The sequence below is a fragment of the Biomphalaria glabrata genome, chromosome 16, assembly GCF_947242115.1.
Source record: "Biomphalaria glabrata chromosome 16, xgBioGlab47.1, whole genome shotgun sequence".
NCBI classification, from domain to species: Eukaryota; Metazoa; Mollusca; class Gastropoda; family Planorbidae; genus Biomphalaria; species Biomphalaria glabrata.
In genome coordinates, this window is record NC_074726.1 from 31,347,699 (window position 1) to 31,362,229 (window position 14,531).

Genomic DNA, 14,531 nt, shown 5'->3' on the forward strand with positions numbered 1-14,531 from the left:
ACATATTATATAGAGGTTCCTCTTTCTGAACTTGTGATCTATAAAGGCAGATGAATAAAACTTGTGTTGCCTGATCAAGCAGTATTTACTCCAGACTGTCATCTTGATGGTCCCGGGTTCAAACTCTGCGCACTGGTTTCCCCTGTCAACCTGAAGGAGGTGGGGGCTAGGAAATAAGGATATTCTATTCTGAAGTAACATCTGAAACATGTTAAACAAACAAAGCTTATCTGTTTCTATAACCAAAGGTTAACTAGGGTGTCACGTGGCCAGCACAATGCCAACTGCCTTTTCTTTACCTATCATATATCAGGTACCCATTAGAGTTGGGTGCACTCAGGGGCCTCAAAACAAATCATATATCAGGTACCCATTAGAGTAGGTGCACTCAGGGGCATCCAAAAATCATATATCAGGTACCCATTAGAGTAGGTGCACTCAGGGGCATCCAAAAATCATATATCAGGTACCCATTAGAGTAGGTGCACTCAGGGGCATCCAAAAATCATATATCAGGTACCCATTAAAGTTGGGTGCACTCAGGGGCCTCCAAAAAATCTCAAAATTAAAACTCCAAGTCTTCACTGATTTTCAAACTTGAATCCCTCTCATCAGTTTGAAGCCAAGTGCTTCATCACTTGACTATCATGTCCCACAAATTGTGTAATAGTTTGAGTATTTCATTTACAGGACAATGTATCTAAAATGTGTGTAGAAATTCATATGAGTGTTACAGAAATGTCAGAGAGATTCTTCACTGAGCTAAAGCGTCGTTACTACACCACACCCACTTCCTACCTTGAGCTGATCAACCTGTACATTACCATGGTACAAGAGAAAACAAGGTACACTAATTTCTTCTAAATAAATATAATTTGAAAGTGGTGATCATAATTTGCACTTCATATTAAATCCTAGAATAGAAACTACCTTCTATTGTTCTAATATTTCAAAATAAAAATGTCAGTTTTTTTTTATTAAATAAAGCCAGACTTATTTCACATTTTTGGATGTTATTAATGTAAAAAAAAAACATTTATCTTGGATTGTACTAAATCTTGCTCTTCCTTTTCGACCATTGCACAAATCTATCCTTTTCGACCATTGCACAAATCTATCCTTTTCAGAGAGACTCTTCTCAGCCCTTTAATCTTTCTCTATTTTTTTATCCTTAGTAATGTTCTTTTGCTTGACTTTGACATAAGTATATATTATTGGTTTAGAATAAGTTATTAGATTTGTCAAATGAGGTTAGTTAAAAATAGCTAAGTTGTAGTAGAGCTGATGGCTGTAAATATAGTAAGCTAAATCTGGATATAACAGAAGTTTGATCTTTCTATCTAAGTTATGACTGTCACTAAATGGTTCATCTCCTTGGTTCTGGATGCACTGATATATATTGCTGGTGGCTAATTCTTAATGATTATCCTAATTTAGTCATTTTTTGTGCTACTATTCTATAGTGCAGTTGCAGGTCACAGCTGGGACTGTGTAGCCATGTAAAATTTTGTACTCCTCATTAATCTTTGGACTCAAAGAAAAAGCCTTACTATTATTATAGTGTAGTTGTATTAAAAAGGGATAGTTCAAATGGTATCATTATAAGTGTCCACAGACATCAATTAGTTTTTTAGACATATTTTAAAGCTAGGATTATCTTTAGTCATAATAAAAGTAATATATTTGTTACTCAGACATCTTATAATGTAAGCACAAATCAGGATCAACTAAAGAATACTAACGTATTAGATTAGGCTGTAGAAAATGTTTATAGCTTTACTCATTGTCGCTGCCTGGTTCTGGTTGTAGGCGTGACGACGCGAATGTGTCCGAGTGTTGTAGATATTGCTGTAATGTTCTTTAATTAAGTACTTTCTCATACGCACTAGATTTGCAGGTGCGGGAGTACACTAGCTTACTGAACTCTCCAAGCACGTTCTGAATTATTAATAAACGCTCTTGTAGCAGACAAGAATTTTATTACATATAAGATATAGATCACAAAAGATATTGGCGACTTCAGCCATCACAAAATATAAACCAATAAAATACTGGCTGCTCATGTCATGTAGAATAAGTAATCACATCAACGAAATGTTCACAATATAAGTCCGAAGAAATCTCTTAACTTAACACTAGATCAAGTTGGTTATAGTACACGTTACAGACAGAGAAAATTATATTACAGCCACTCTCTGCTGGAGTTCTTCACTAACTGATTAATATTGACCCTTATTTTTGAGTCCCTTAAACTTATTCTCGTGTTCTCAGCACGGAATATTACAATAGGTGACTGAGTGTCACTTCATGTCACAGAGGTTCTAAAACTGGACTGTGACACTCATGTTGGTTTATTTAATATGCTTCTGTTGCATATATTTCTTGTAGTAATATTATTACAGGGTTCCCGCGGCCTCCTGATTTTTCAGGAGCTCCTGGAAATCTCCTGAAATTGCAAAATATAAGAAAAAGTCCTGGAAATCTCCTGAAATTATTAAAAATCTCCTGAAAAGGCATAAGAATCTCCTGAAAAATAGACAAAATTGTCTTTTTGGGTGTCATTCAATATGAAAATCGCCGATCCTACGGGCGATTTTAAGAAAAAAAAACGGCATTGTCGGCTTTCATGTAATAAAAATGTAATAATATGGCGAATTCAAGCCTAAAACGGAAGTTCTAATACTTTGTTTACTTTAATAGTCACTGGCATATATAAACATAGATCTAAGTACCGGTGTTCTAAGTCTATCTCATCTCAAAAGTGATTTTTTAAAAAACAAATCTAGATCTAGAATAGATTGTCACTAGATCTACATAGATTTGATAGATCTAGAATTATAATGAAAATGCTAAATCTATTTTATCTAGATCTAAATCTAGAAAGACTTGATATTAAAATTAAGACTAGACCGTAAATCTAGATTAGATAATCATTATGATCTGATTATCATTAGAATTAGAATCCCCAATAAGCCCAATTATGAATTAGATCTATCATCTACTATACTATTATAATCTATATCATATGTCTATGAGTCTGATCATGATCTAGAAATAGAATACTAGATCTAGCCTGACTCCCTGAGCCATGCCTGGCCTAGACTAGTACTCACTAACTCAGTAGAGCTAGTTATCTTCTAGATCTAGACAATCTAGTAGTAGATCTAGTACTGGTGACTAGACACTAGAGTCTAGTAGATCTCTAGTCAGATAAAGATAGCAGAGATAGACTCAGAGATAGCTAGTCAATCTAGATAGATCTAGAGACAGATATAGACTGATAGTGATATAGAAAATAGAAATAATATATAGTGATATAGATCTAGTTACAGTTACAGACAACAGTATATTATGTATATAGGTCTAATAGTTATAGCCAATATACTGAATATACTATCCTACTATTCTACTTTTACTGTACTTTTTAGATTTGATAGATCTAGAATCAGAATGAAAATGCTAGATCTATTTTATCTAGATCTAAATCTAGAAAGACTTGATATTAAAATTAAGACTAGACCATAAATCTAGATTAGATCTATCATCTAGATCTAGCCTGGGCCATGCATGGCCTAGACTAGTAGTAGTACTAGATCTAGTAGCTGATGATCATGAATCATGATGATGATCTAGAATTCTAGATCTACTAGAAATGACTAGATCTAGATCTATTACTATATACTCTATACATATATTATAATATTATGTAGATCTATTCTAGGGTTAGGGTTATGATCAGTATGATCTAGATCTAGTCAATCTAGAGCTAGTTATCTTCTAGATCTAGTAGTAGTACTAGTTAGTAGTAGATCTCTAGTCAGATCTAGATTGCAGATAGAGATAGATATATCTAGTCAATCTAGATAGAGACAGATATAGTGATATAGTTACAGACAGTATGTATAATAGTAATAATAGTTATAGCCAATATACTGAATATAGGGCCTACTATTCTACTTTTAATGTACTTTTTAGGGTGGAGGCCTTAGACTTAGAGTATATATATGATTAATGGTATAGATTATATTTCTAGAATTCTAGATCTAATAGAGATCTACTTAGATTCTGGAATCTCTCTCTTAGTTTTAGTTTTATAAATCTAGATAGTGAAGTGGATGGGGCTTAGAGTATAGTGTAATATGGTCTATATATAATATAGTATTTAAGCTGCTATATAAAATTATAACTATTCATGGTTTTACTATCAAATACACTTCTAGCTTTATGATTCAGAGCTAGATTTTATAGATTTAAAGACACCTATTGTTAATAAAAACAATCAATGCAAGAGATTTCCACTGAAATGGGAAACTGATATTGATAATGTCCGATATACATTGCTGCGATTTGCAATTTGTTTTTAGAGATTTTAATTAATTCCTAATGTTGACTAATACAAGCAATATATATAGAGAGAGTAGTACAAATAGGCTTATTGGTTTACAAGTACTTTTTTACTCTTTAATCAGTTACTTTTGAATTTGCTAATTTGAAAAGGAAAAAAAAATTGTATAGGCCTAAATGTATATGGTAATTCTTATATTTATTACTAAATATATATATAGTTCGCGTTTTTCCGCTCCTGAAATCGAATATTTTCTCCTGGAAAACTCCTGGAAATCTCCTGAAATCCTAATCTCAGAATGGTGGGGGAACCCTGTTAATTAAGACTGCTCGTGAGAGAGTAGCTAATGGACTTTCCAAACTGTTTTCAACCAATGATTTGGTTGACAATATGAAGAAAGAACTTGTTGCCTTAGAGCCTGAACTTAAACAGAAGTCTGCTGACACTGCTGCCTTGATGGAAAGACTTAAAATAGATCAAGAGAAAGCTAATGTTGTAAGTTGACATTTGGAAATAGGACGTTTCTATTTATAACATAATGCATTATTTTTGTGCATTCATCATTCAATTATCTTAACTATTTAATTTTTGAAGTAGGGACAAGTAATGTTGTATGAGTTCAAGTTTCATTGAATGATGGAATTTTAATAAATGTTTGTAAAATGTTTTACATGTTTGGGATGTTCCTTCAGAGTTGAAGATAGTTTACTTCCTAGTCCAAACCTCCCGAAGGACGACGGGGGATGGGAGCGGGCAGGGTTTGAACCCTCGACCGTCGATAAATCCGAACGACAGTCCAGCGCACAAACCGCATGACCAGGCAGCCATCCTAACTTTTAACTTTTACTGTGACTGTTCATTCGTCAAATATATATTTACCTATGCATGCACAAATTGTTAACTTGTATCACATACAAAGATTATATTTTCAAACTTGGAAATCCAAAACAGGATTACAATTTACAATGGCAACCAAGCCCCATGATGACCTTCTGACCACTGTTAAAAAACACTCTTCTTCTTTTTCCTGGTACTGTTCCCTGAACAATTGCAGTGTTATAAAATTCACCGATAATAACAATTATAAGTTGAGAGATTATTAAAGTTAAAATTTCATGTAGAAACCAGTCAACATTGAAGAACATAAGACCTCTATAAGTATTTCAATGCACTAATGAGAATCTAGGCTGCTTTTGATCTATCTATTACTATGTTCTGATTAGGCTCAGAAATTGCTGCTGTGGATTGTTTCAAACCTCTAATCAATATGAAATATTTAATATGTATGGGTAACATTTTCTTTCAATTTATCAATCTGGTTCAGAAACAGGTGGCTATCGATGAAGCCAAAGCGAAAACAACTGCTGAAGAAACTCAGGCTATAGCAGATGATGCTCAGCGAGACTTGAACGAGGCGCTACCTGCGCTGGAAGTTGCAGAGAAAGTAAAACATTTTTTATAAATTACAGACACTCTTTCTAAACAGAAGAGAGTTATAGATTAAGCATATCCATTTGTTAATCTAGTCATGTAAGTTAATAACAGACTTAAACTCACCTAAGTCTTGATTGTCCTGGCTGATTCAGGCAACATGTTCCTTGCTGCAATAGCAATAGGGAAGAAACACTTGAACCAATTGTCCTACCAGATGGAATAAGAAATGTTACTTGTTACTTTATCTTTGTGTCTTTTGGAGTATTTCATTAGGTTGTGCTTTTGTATTTTTAAGTTATGGTTGAGTGTTTTATGTATTATCCCATCCCAGTGGCGCTACAGCTCTGGCCTACTTCAACACATCCTTCCATTCAGATCTCTCCTGGGCCTTTCGTCTCCACGCTCTAACCCCAAATTGTTGCAAATCTGCTTCCACATCATCAATCCATCGCATTCTGGGTCTGCCTTTGGGTCGCCTGCCTTTTGTTTTTTGCCTGTATACAATTTTCGCTCCTCTGTTATCTGACATTCTTTCAAGGTGACCTGCCCAACGTAGTCTTTTCTTTTTATTTTGGCCACTATTGGTGGGTCTTCATACAATTGATATATCTCATGGTTAGTGCGTGTCATCCACCCTGTTTCATCCTGTATGGCACCATAGATTTTCCTAAGAATTTTTGTTCCCAAGTATGTATTAAGTAAATTTTCAGATTTCTTAGTCCGTGTCCAGGTCTCACTTCCATGCATTGCTGCTGGTCTTATTATGGTTTTGTATATTATTTTCTTGGTTTTCCTTGAAATATGTATTATTATTACTTCACTTTTGTATCTTCTGTCTTTCACAAAGTGTCATTACATGACAAGGTAGTTGTTCCTTCTCTGTAATTGAAAAAGGATCTCATTTTCTTTTAACTCAAAGACTGCTAGGGAAGATTATCTTCATTTTGAAAAACAAGCCGCACACATGGCATGAAAAGGTTGGGTATCTTGAGAGTTGCCCACTTTGATAAAAAAAATTTTTTGTAAGAATGTTCTTTACTGATGACCATAATCTCCTTGTCTTCAATCTCATAATGCTGCCATACACGACTTCATGCCATGAGGTGCAATAATAAATAGCATTTCACAGTCATGAATGTCAATTTCATTATCTTTGTGTCTTTCTGAGTATTTTATTAGATTTAGTTTTTGTATTTGAAGATTCTGGTTCAATGTTTTATGTATAATTGCTACCTTACTTTTGAATCTTCTATCCTGAAGGCTTTCTAAATTTAGTGATTTTACTAAAGGTGTTACTCTAGTCAAATGTGAATATTCATTTGTTATGAATCTCACTGATCTATTTTGTGTCTGTTCCAGTTTCTTAATGTTTTCTTGAGTTGAGGGGTCCCAAACAGAGGATGCATATTCTATTATTGGCCTAACAAACATTTTAGTTATGCTTAATGCTTTGTTTGATTTTTTGTTAGTTTAATCAATATGGGGATTCCATGGCAGTTTTTCATTTATCATAACACCTAAGTATTTTGCGTTTTTAGTCTGTGTTACTGGTTAACCATGAATAAGATAAGTGGAATTTATTTGTTTTAGTTTTTATAATAAGGCTCAAAAGTAAAGTAGCAATCATACATAAAACACAACCATAATCTTCAAATACAAAAACAAAATTTAATAAAATACTCTGAAAGACACAAAGATAAAGGCACATTCCTCGTCCCATATGCTAGGACAAATTTGTACAAACACTCCTTCTGCCCTAGTGCTATTAGAGCATGGAATGGGTTGCCTGAGCTAGCCAGGAAAACCAGTGACTTGGCAGAATTTAAGTCATTGGTTAATATGCATGACTAAATGCATGATGCGTAGGACGTAATCATCTTCTTTTTTGAAGTAACGTCTGTATTATATAATATTAAGATTAATAAGAATGACTATGATCTGTTATGACTCTGTGCTTTCAGGCTTTGTTAGCACTAGACAAAAATGACATTGCTGAAATACGAGTATTTACCAAACCTCCAGAACTTGTTCAGACAGTTCTAGAAGCTGTTGCCATTCTCTTAGGCAACAAGTAAGTGGAATAAACAAACGAAACATTAATGTTTTATACTTGGTGAACGTCTAATGACCGTGACCTTCAGTAATTCATTGCACTAAAATGTTGATTGCTTATGCAATAATGTCTTTCAGGACAGACTGGGCGAGTTGTAAAGCCATGCTGGCAGACACAAACTTCTTAAAAAAAATTTATGAATATGACAAAGAAAATGTCCCAGCTGCCAAGCTGGCTAAAGTCAGGAAATATACATCCATGCCAAGTTTTGTACCTGACGTTGTAGCCAAAGTTTCAAAGGTAACTTATTTTATTGTCAGAGGAATCATTAAATTATTTCTAAAAACTCATTAGACTGAGTCCCAAAAAGCCTGTGGAGTCTGGGAGCACATGAGGCGCCCTGACTGCACTCCCCGTGGTGGAGGCTGTCCAGGCCTGAGCAAGCTATTATAGCACAGTGCAGGACAGGCCACTGTCCTGTTGGCTCATATTTCTCGCGGCTATGGCCAAATTTCGATTCACTGTGCCCCCGCTGCGGGGAAGAAGAGGAAACCCTGCCTCATATTCTGTTTGACTGCCCCAGATTTGCTGATCTCCGTCTCGACAGGTCTGGGAAACCCAAAATTCTCAACCTGTATGGCGACATTTATGCACTACGCAAGACAGCAGGGTTTCTGGCCAGGGCTTTTGCAAGAGAGGATTTGAGCCTCTCAAGCCCTCACTCTAATGGAGTTTGATGATTATGATTAGACTGAATAATGAAAAAGTAAAAAGCTGGCAACACATGCATTCAATGGACAAAAAAAATGGAGGATCTAGATTTCACAGAGGATATCTGCCTCCAAAAACTACAACATGCTCATTTAAAATTAAACAAGATCATTATAGAAGTGGAGAAAACTGATTTAAAAATCATAGAAGCACAACTACAACTTCAAGGAGAAAACCTAGTAGAAAGAGATGATACTGTCTATATTGAAAGCATCATAAGCAAAGAGGGATGATTAACATAGATGTTTAAAATTAGATCAACTAGGCTAGTCATGTGTTTAATATTCTACAGAAGATCTGGTGTTAAAAAAAAACACAACAAAATGTGAATGTGAAATCATTTCTTTTATTTGGATCAGAGACTTGAAGAGTAACACAGTCTAACATTCACCCACAAATGTTGTACTAATAAAATGATCTGTCTGATAAGTTAAGCCCACAGTATGTCAAAACAACTCCACTTTTCATTGAATGTTGTTTTGTTTTGTTTGTTTTTTTTCTTCTTTTTTATTTGCCAACCAGCAATCTTCTAAGCTGAAAAACAATTTCTGTATTTGGTGTGAAAAAAAAATGTCTATAGATGCATTATTGTTTTTTTTATTTAGTAGACATTATATTTTGTAATTAGATTGTTTATGGAAAAGTTTCATAGTGAATGTAAATCTTAAATCATTAACTACTTATCTGAAAATATTTGTGATATAATGTTTTGAAGATTCTTATGACCACCGAGTAATGATGGAATGTTGTTTGATAAATCTATTCTTCGTCTAGGCTTGTAAAACTTTAGTCCTATGGGTTCAAGCAATTGATGTTTACTCTGCTGTAGCTAAACAAATTGAGCCAAAGAAACAAGCGTAAGTAATTGGAAGTGAAAGAATTAAATAATTAGCAGTCAAAGCATTAAATAATTAGCAGTCAAAGCATTAAATAATTAGCAATCAAAGCGTTGCTATTTTTTAAATCATTCTAGGTATAAGTAAAAAAATATTCAATTATATTTGTTTTCTTAGACTTATTTTAATATAACTTTAGTGGTCATTACTTAGTAAACTTTGTACTAAATCATAATGATGTCACTTTGAATATAGTTTTATTACAGAAGTATATGTATAGTTGGTATATTATTATTACAAGATGTATTATCTCTTCCTTGTCAGACTGGCTGAGGCTCAAGACGTTCTCAATGAGGTTTTAAGTGTCCTCAAAGCTAAACAAGACCAACTGGCTGAAGTGGAGAAACAAATTAAAAATCTTCAGGCTGTCTTTGACAAGAGTATGGCTGAAAAAAAAAGTTTGGAAAGAAACATGGCTGTGACTGCCGCCAGATTGAAACGCTCTTCCAAACTGACAACAGCCTTAGCTGATGAACAAATAGGTTATTTTAAAATCTATGAGAACTATTATAACATTAAAATATGATTCTTAGTCAGACTTGGCCTACTGGGCGTAGTTTTTATAATATCAAAGATAAATTGAAATGATCAAACAAAAATATCACCTTGAGGAATAAATTAACGATTTGAAAATATGTGCATTCATTCACTAAAACCATATTTCCATATTGGAGATGAGACATGCATGACACACAATCTTGGAAAGAATTGTGAGACTACAATGATTTTGTCACTTTCTTGGTGTGATTTTGTTTCATATTTCTACTTTAAAAAATATACATTTCAGTAGCTCAACTATCTTTGAATCCCAAAACAACATCTCAATCTCATGATTTCATGTTGAAATAAGAAATGGGACATTACTAGAAACTCATTTATTTCTCATCTTTATCATTGAAATATTTATTCTCTGCTCCTTGAAATATTTATTCTCTGCTCCTTGAAATATTTATTCTCTGCTCCTTGAAATATTTATTCTCTGCTCCTTGAAATATTTATTCTCTGCTCCTTGAAATATTTATTCTCTGCTCCTTGAAATATTTATTCTCTACTCCTTGAAATATTTATTCTCTACTCCTTGAAATATTTATTCTCTGCTCCTTGAAATATTTATTCTCTGCTCCTTGAAATATTTATTCTCTACTCCTTGAAATATTTATTCTCTGCTCCTTGAAATATTTATTCTCTGCTCCTTGAAATATTTATTCTCTACTCCTTGAAATATTTATTCTCTACTCCTTGAAATATTTATTCTCTGCTTCTTGAAATATTTATTCTCTGCTCCTTGAAATATTTATTCTCTACTCCTTGAAATATTTATTCTCTACTCCTTGAAATATTTATTCTCTGTTCTGCAAGGTTGTTAAAAGTGGTAATGGAAATAAGCACTCCACTACCTAAAAAATACTTTCAATGGCTTTCAGATAGCCTCTGACAAACAGCCTCTACCCTTTAGATGTTTGATATGGGAGAATTGTTATCACTAACTGGGGAAAATGTGTAACCAGTGCCTAAACCAGTAAGCTTCAGGCAGGAGGGGCTCATTAGCCTTGGTTGACTACCCACCTAGGAGAAGGAAAACTGAATTCAAACCTCTGCTGCCTTGCGGCTATAACCAAATATGTGAAAGGCTTTAGGAGTCTATCTTGAGGAAAAATAAGGAGCAGACAAGGCAGTTTGCAGAGCCTGCGCCACCGCATTTCGCATTCTGTATCAGCAGTTGCTGTTCCTTTGGATTCATCAGCTGTGCAGAGAAATTGGAAAATAGCTGTTTGGGTTACATTGTTCCAACCATAACTAATGCCCAGGCATTCATCTCATTTCCATAGTTATTTTGCAACTGAAGGAGGCCATTGTATTTATTCCCTTTCTACATCATGTTTCTTATAGGTTCGCTGGGAGGAAAGTGTTGCCAACTTTGATGTATAGTTGAAAAATGTAGTAGGAGATGTTTTTATAGCAGCAGCTTGTGTAGCCTACTATGGAGCCTTTACTTCTACTTACAGGCAAAAACTTGTAGAAGGTAAGTCTAAACATCAAAAACAATGTACTTTTAAAATGTTTAGATACAGACACCCTTGAAAACTAGTACCATTAAGAGAGCAAACTGGTCGTGTGGTATGCCTTTAGAACTGTCATCAGTTTGAACCCTTCCCACTGCTGTCTGCTTTGGTTCTCAAGAAGTTTAGATTGGTACATGATAATCTTAATTTCTGAATGAATGTCCAAAACTTAAAAAACGAAACCTTTATTAATGCAATGTCTGCTTATACCATATTAACTGATTGTTTTTTGACTAGCTTAAGTCTTGTGTTGGATACATAAATACATTTTTTAGACCTTTGTAGCAGCTTTTGATTCATTTCAGTTGTAAGTTTTCCTAATCGCCCATTAATCTTGATACATGACAACTAATCATCCTCAATAAGAAAATATGAATAGTACAAAATGAATTAGGTTTTGAAAATGGTGCAGGCTGTTTCTAAAAAATGTTTATAAAATGTTTTACATGTTACGGATGTTCCTTCAAAGATAAGGATAATCTACTTTCTAGTCCAAACCTCCTGCTTTCTGCTTTTGAATTGATCATTTGAGAATGTATACCTTCCTGGCCAAACATCAAATTATACAAACTTCTTGTTCTCATAACTCTTGAAAATATTATTAGGTCTAGCTTGATTTTTCATTATTTAGTTATGCTTTACTCTCAGATATATGATTTAGTAGTTAGAAACAAAATATTTTACATCAATTATTATTAACTTAGGAGGTGCGGTGGCTGAGCGGTAAAGCGCTTGACTTCCAAACCGGTGTCCGGGGTTTGAATCCTACTGAAGACTGGGATATTTAATTTCAGGATCCTTGGGCGCCTCTGAGTCCACCCAGCTCTAATGGGTACCTGACATTAGTTGGGGAAAAGTAAAGGCGGTTGGTCGTTGAGCTGGCTACATGACACCCTCGTTAGGCCACAGAATCAGATGACCTTTACATAATCTGCCCTATAGACCACAAGGTCTGAAAGGGGAACTTTACTATTATTAACTTAACTGTATCTTGTATTTCTCACATTTAATTATTTGTTAAAAACTTTTAGAAATATTTATATTAATATATATATATGAATGATATATATTTATATTAAGAAAGAACATTTTTTAAGAAACTAGCATAACATAACCTAAATATTACCGCAACGACCAATTGACATGACTGAAATACTCTGATGTATCTAGCATGAATACTTAGATTCATTATAAGACATTTGAATGTATTTAATAATTTGGATACAAAAACTTTTCTACAGGTTGGACTAAACGATTGATTGAGCTTCAAATGCCTGCAACAGAAAATATGACGCTTGTGTCAGTCTTGGCAGATATATATGAAATTCGACAATGGAATGCTGATGGTCTGCCAAGAGATGCTGTGTCAATTGAAAACGCTGTTCTTGTAACTAAAGGTCGCAGGTGGCCTTTGATGATTGACCCACAAGAACAGGTAAAGTTTCTAAGTAAACAAATAATGTTTCTAGTATGTACTTGTATTGATTAAAGCTGAGTTTTATTGTTGACACTTCTTTCAGGCCAACAGATGGATCAGAAATAGAGAGGCTCTAAATAAGCTTAAAATTATTAAATTATCAAATTCCAACTTTCTGAGAACACTGGAAGCTTGCATAAGAGCAGGTTTACCTGTTTTGATGGAGGATGTTGGTGAAGCTTTGGATCCAGCACTAGAACCTGTCTTGTTAAAACAAACATTTATACAGGTAACATTTTTCTATTACAACTAAACATTTAAACACTTTACTGTATACCAAAATTTTCTCTGTGTGTGTAAAAGCTGTGTTTGTAAAAGCAAAAAGGTTTAATGATGGAGTTATGTCTCCTGACTTATTACAACTTCACATAATCTACCCTTGGACTCCAATATGTTTTGAGGGTTTGGTCAGTGCAACATTCAATTCATTTCTCCATCTATAACTAAAGTGCTTTACATTACAAGTAACATATCAATCTTTAAACTCCTTTAGGTAATTGAACCTTTTATGTAACCTTATTGACTTTTTCAGTTATATATTCATAAGTAAGGTCACTTTTATCAAATTTGACACTATGAAAATGCTTCATTTCTAAGGACTTAACATGTTTCTTTATAAGAGTAGATCCAAAAATTTTGACTTTTTTGGGGTGCCTAATTAGGTATATGTGAAGTAAAGCTATTGCTTGTTTTAATCCCAGAATTCTCAAAGAGATGCACAGGACTGTGTTAATGCAGAGTGTTCAGATGCAAATGTATTGTTGAACAGAGAGGAAAAAAATGTTACTGTAATCTTTTAGAACACCTGTCTTGGTTGCTGAAGTTATCAAAATATATTTTGTACACAAATAAATAGTATAGTGTTGTAGGTAACTGTGAATGAAAAAAATGCGAGGCTAAAATGATAATACATAAAAGGTTAAGGATGATTTTATGGAATGCCTCCCCCCTCCCCATTTGCCAATGCTTTCAATGAATTTCATAGTGTTGTATCTGGTCTCCTTAGTGGTTTTCTTGGAATGTTCCTGGTTTTAATTGAATAGAGTATATGTAGTCATAACGTATGTCCAATTAGAAAATTATTTTCTGGTCAGAGCCTACTTGTTATAATATAGCAGAGAACAGATCATCTTACCTTATCTTGTCTGCCTACCATATTCCTTTGTAGATTGAAATCTTGATAATGATATTTTAAACATTCTCGAACATCATTCTCATTATAACTATGTTATGGGCTGATTTATGATAATTTTTTTTTCCTTTTCTAAGGGAATGAACTAAGTTTTATGTTTAGGCTCACAATAGATTTATAGGAAATATAAGAAAATATAAGATGGAGTTCATTTGCCCCTGAGTCCACCCAACTCTAATGGGTACCTGACTTTAGTTGTGGAATGTAAAGGCGGTTGGTCGTTGTTCTGGCCACATAACACCCTGCTTGTTAACTGTTGGCCATAGAAACAGATGACCTTAACATCATCTGCCCCATAGA

General features: G+C 34.0%; 1 pseudogene; it reads left to right on the forward strand.

Annotated features, from left to right (window-relative positions):
* LOC129923309 (dynein axonemal heavy chain 6-like) overlaps positions 1 to 14,531 on the forward strand; it is a 95,113-nt pseudogene that overhangs the window by 43,145 nt on the left and 37,437 nt on the right.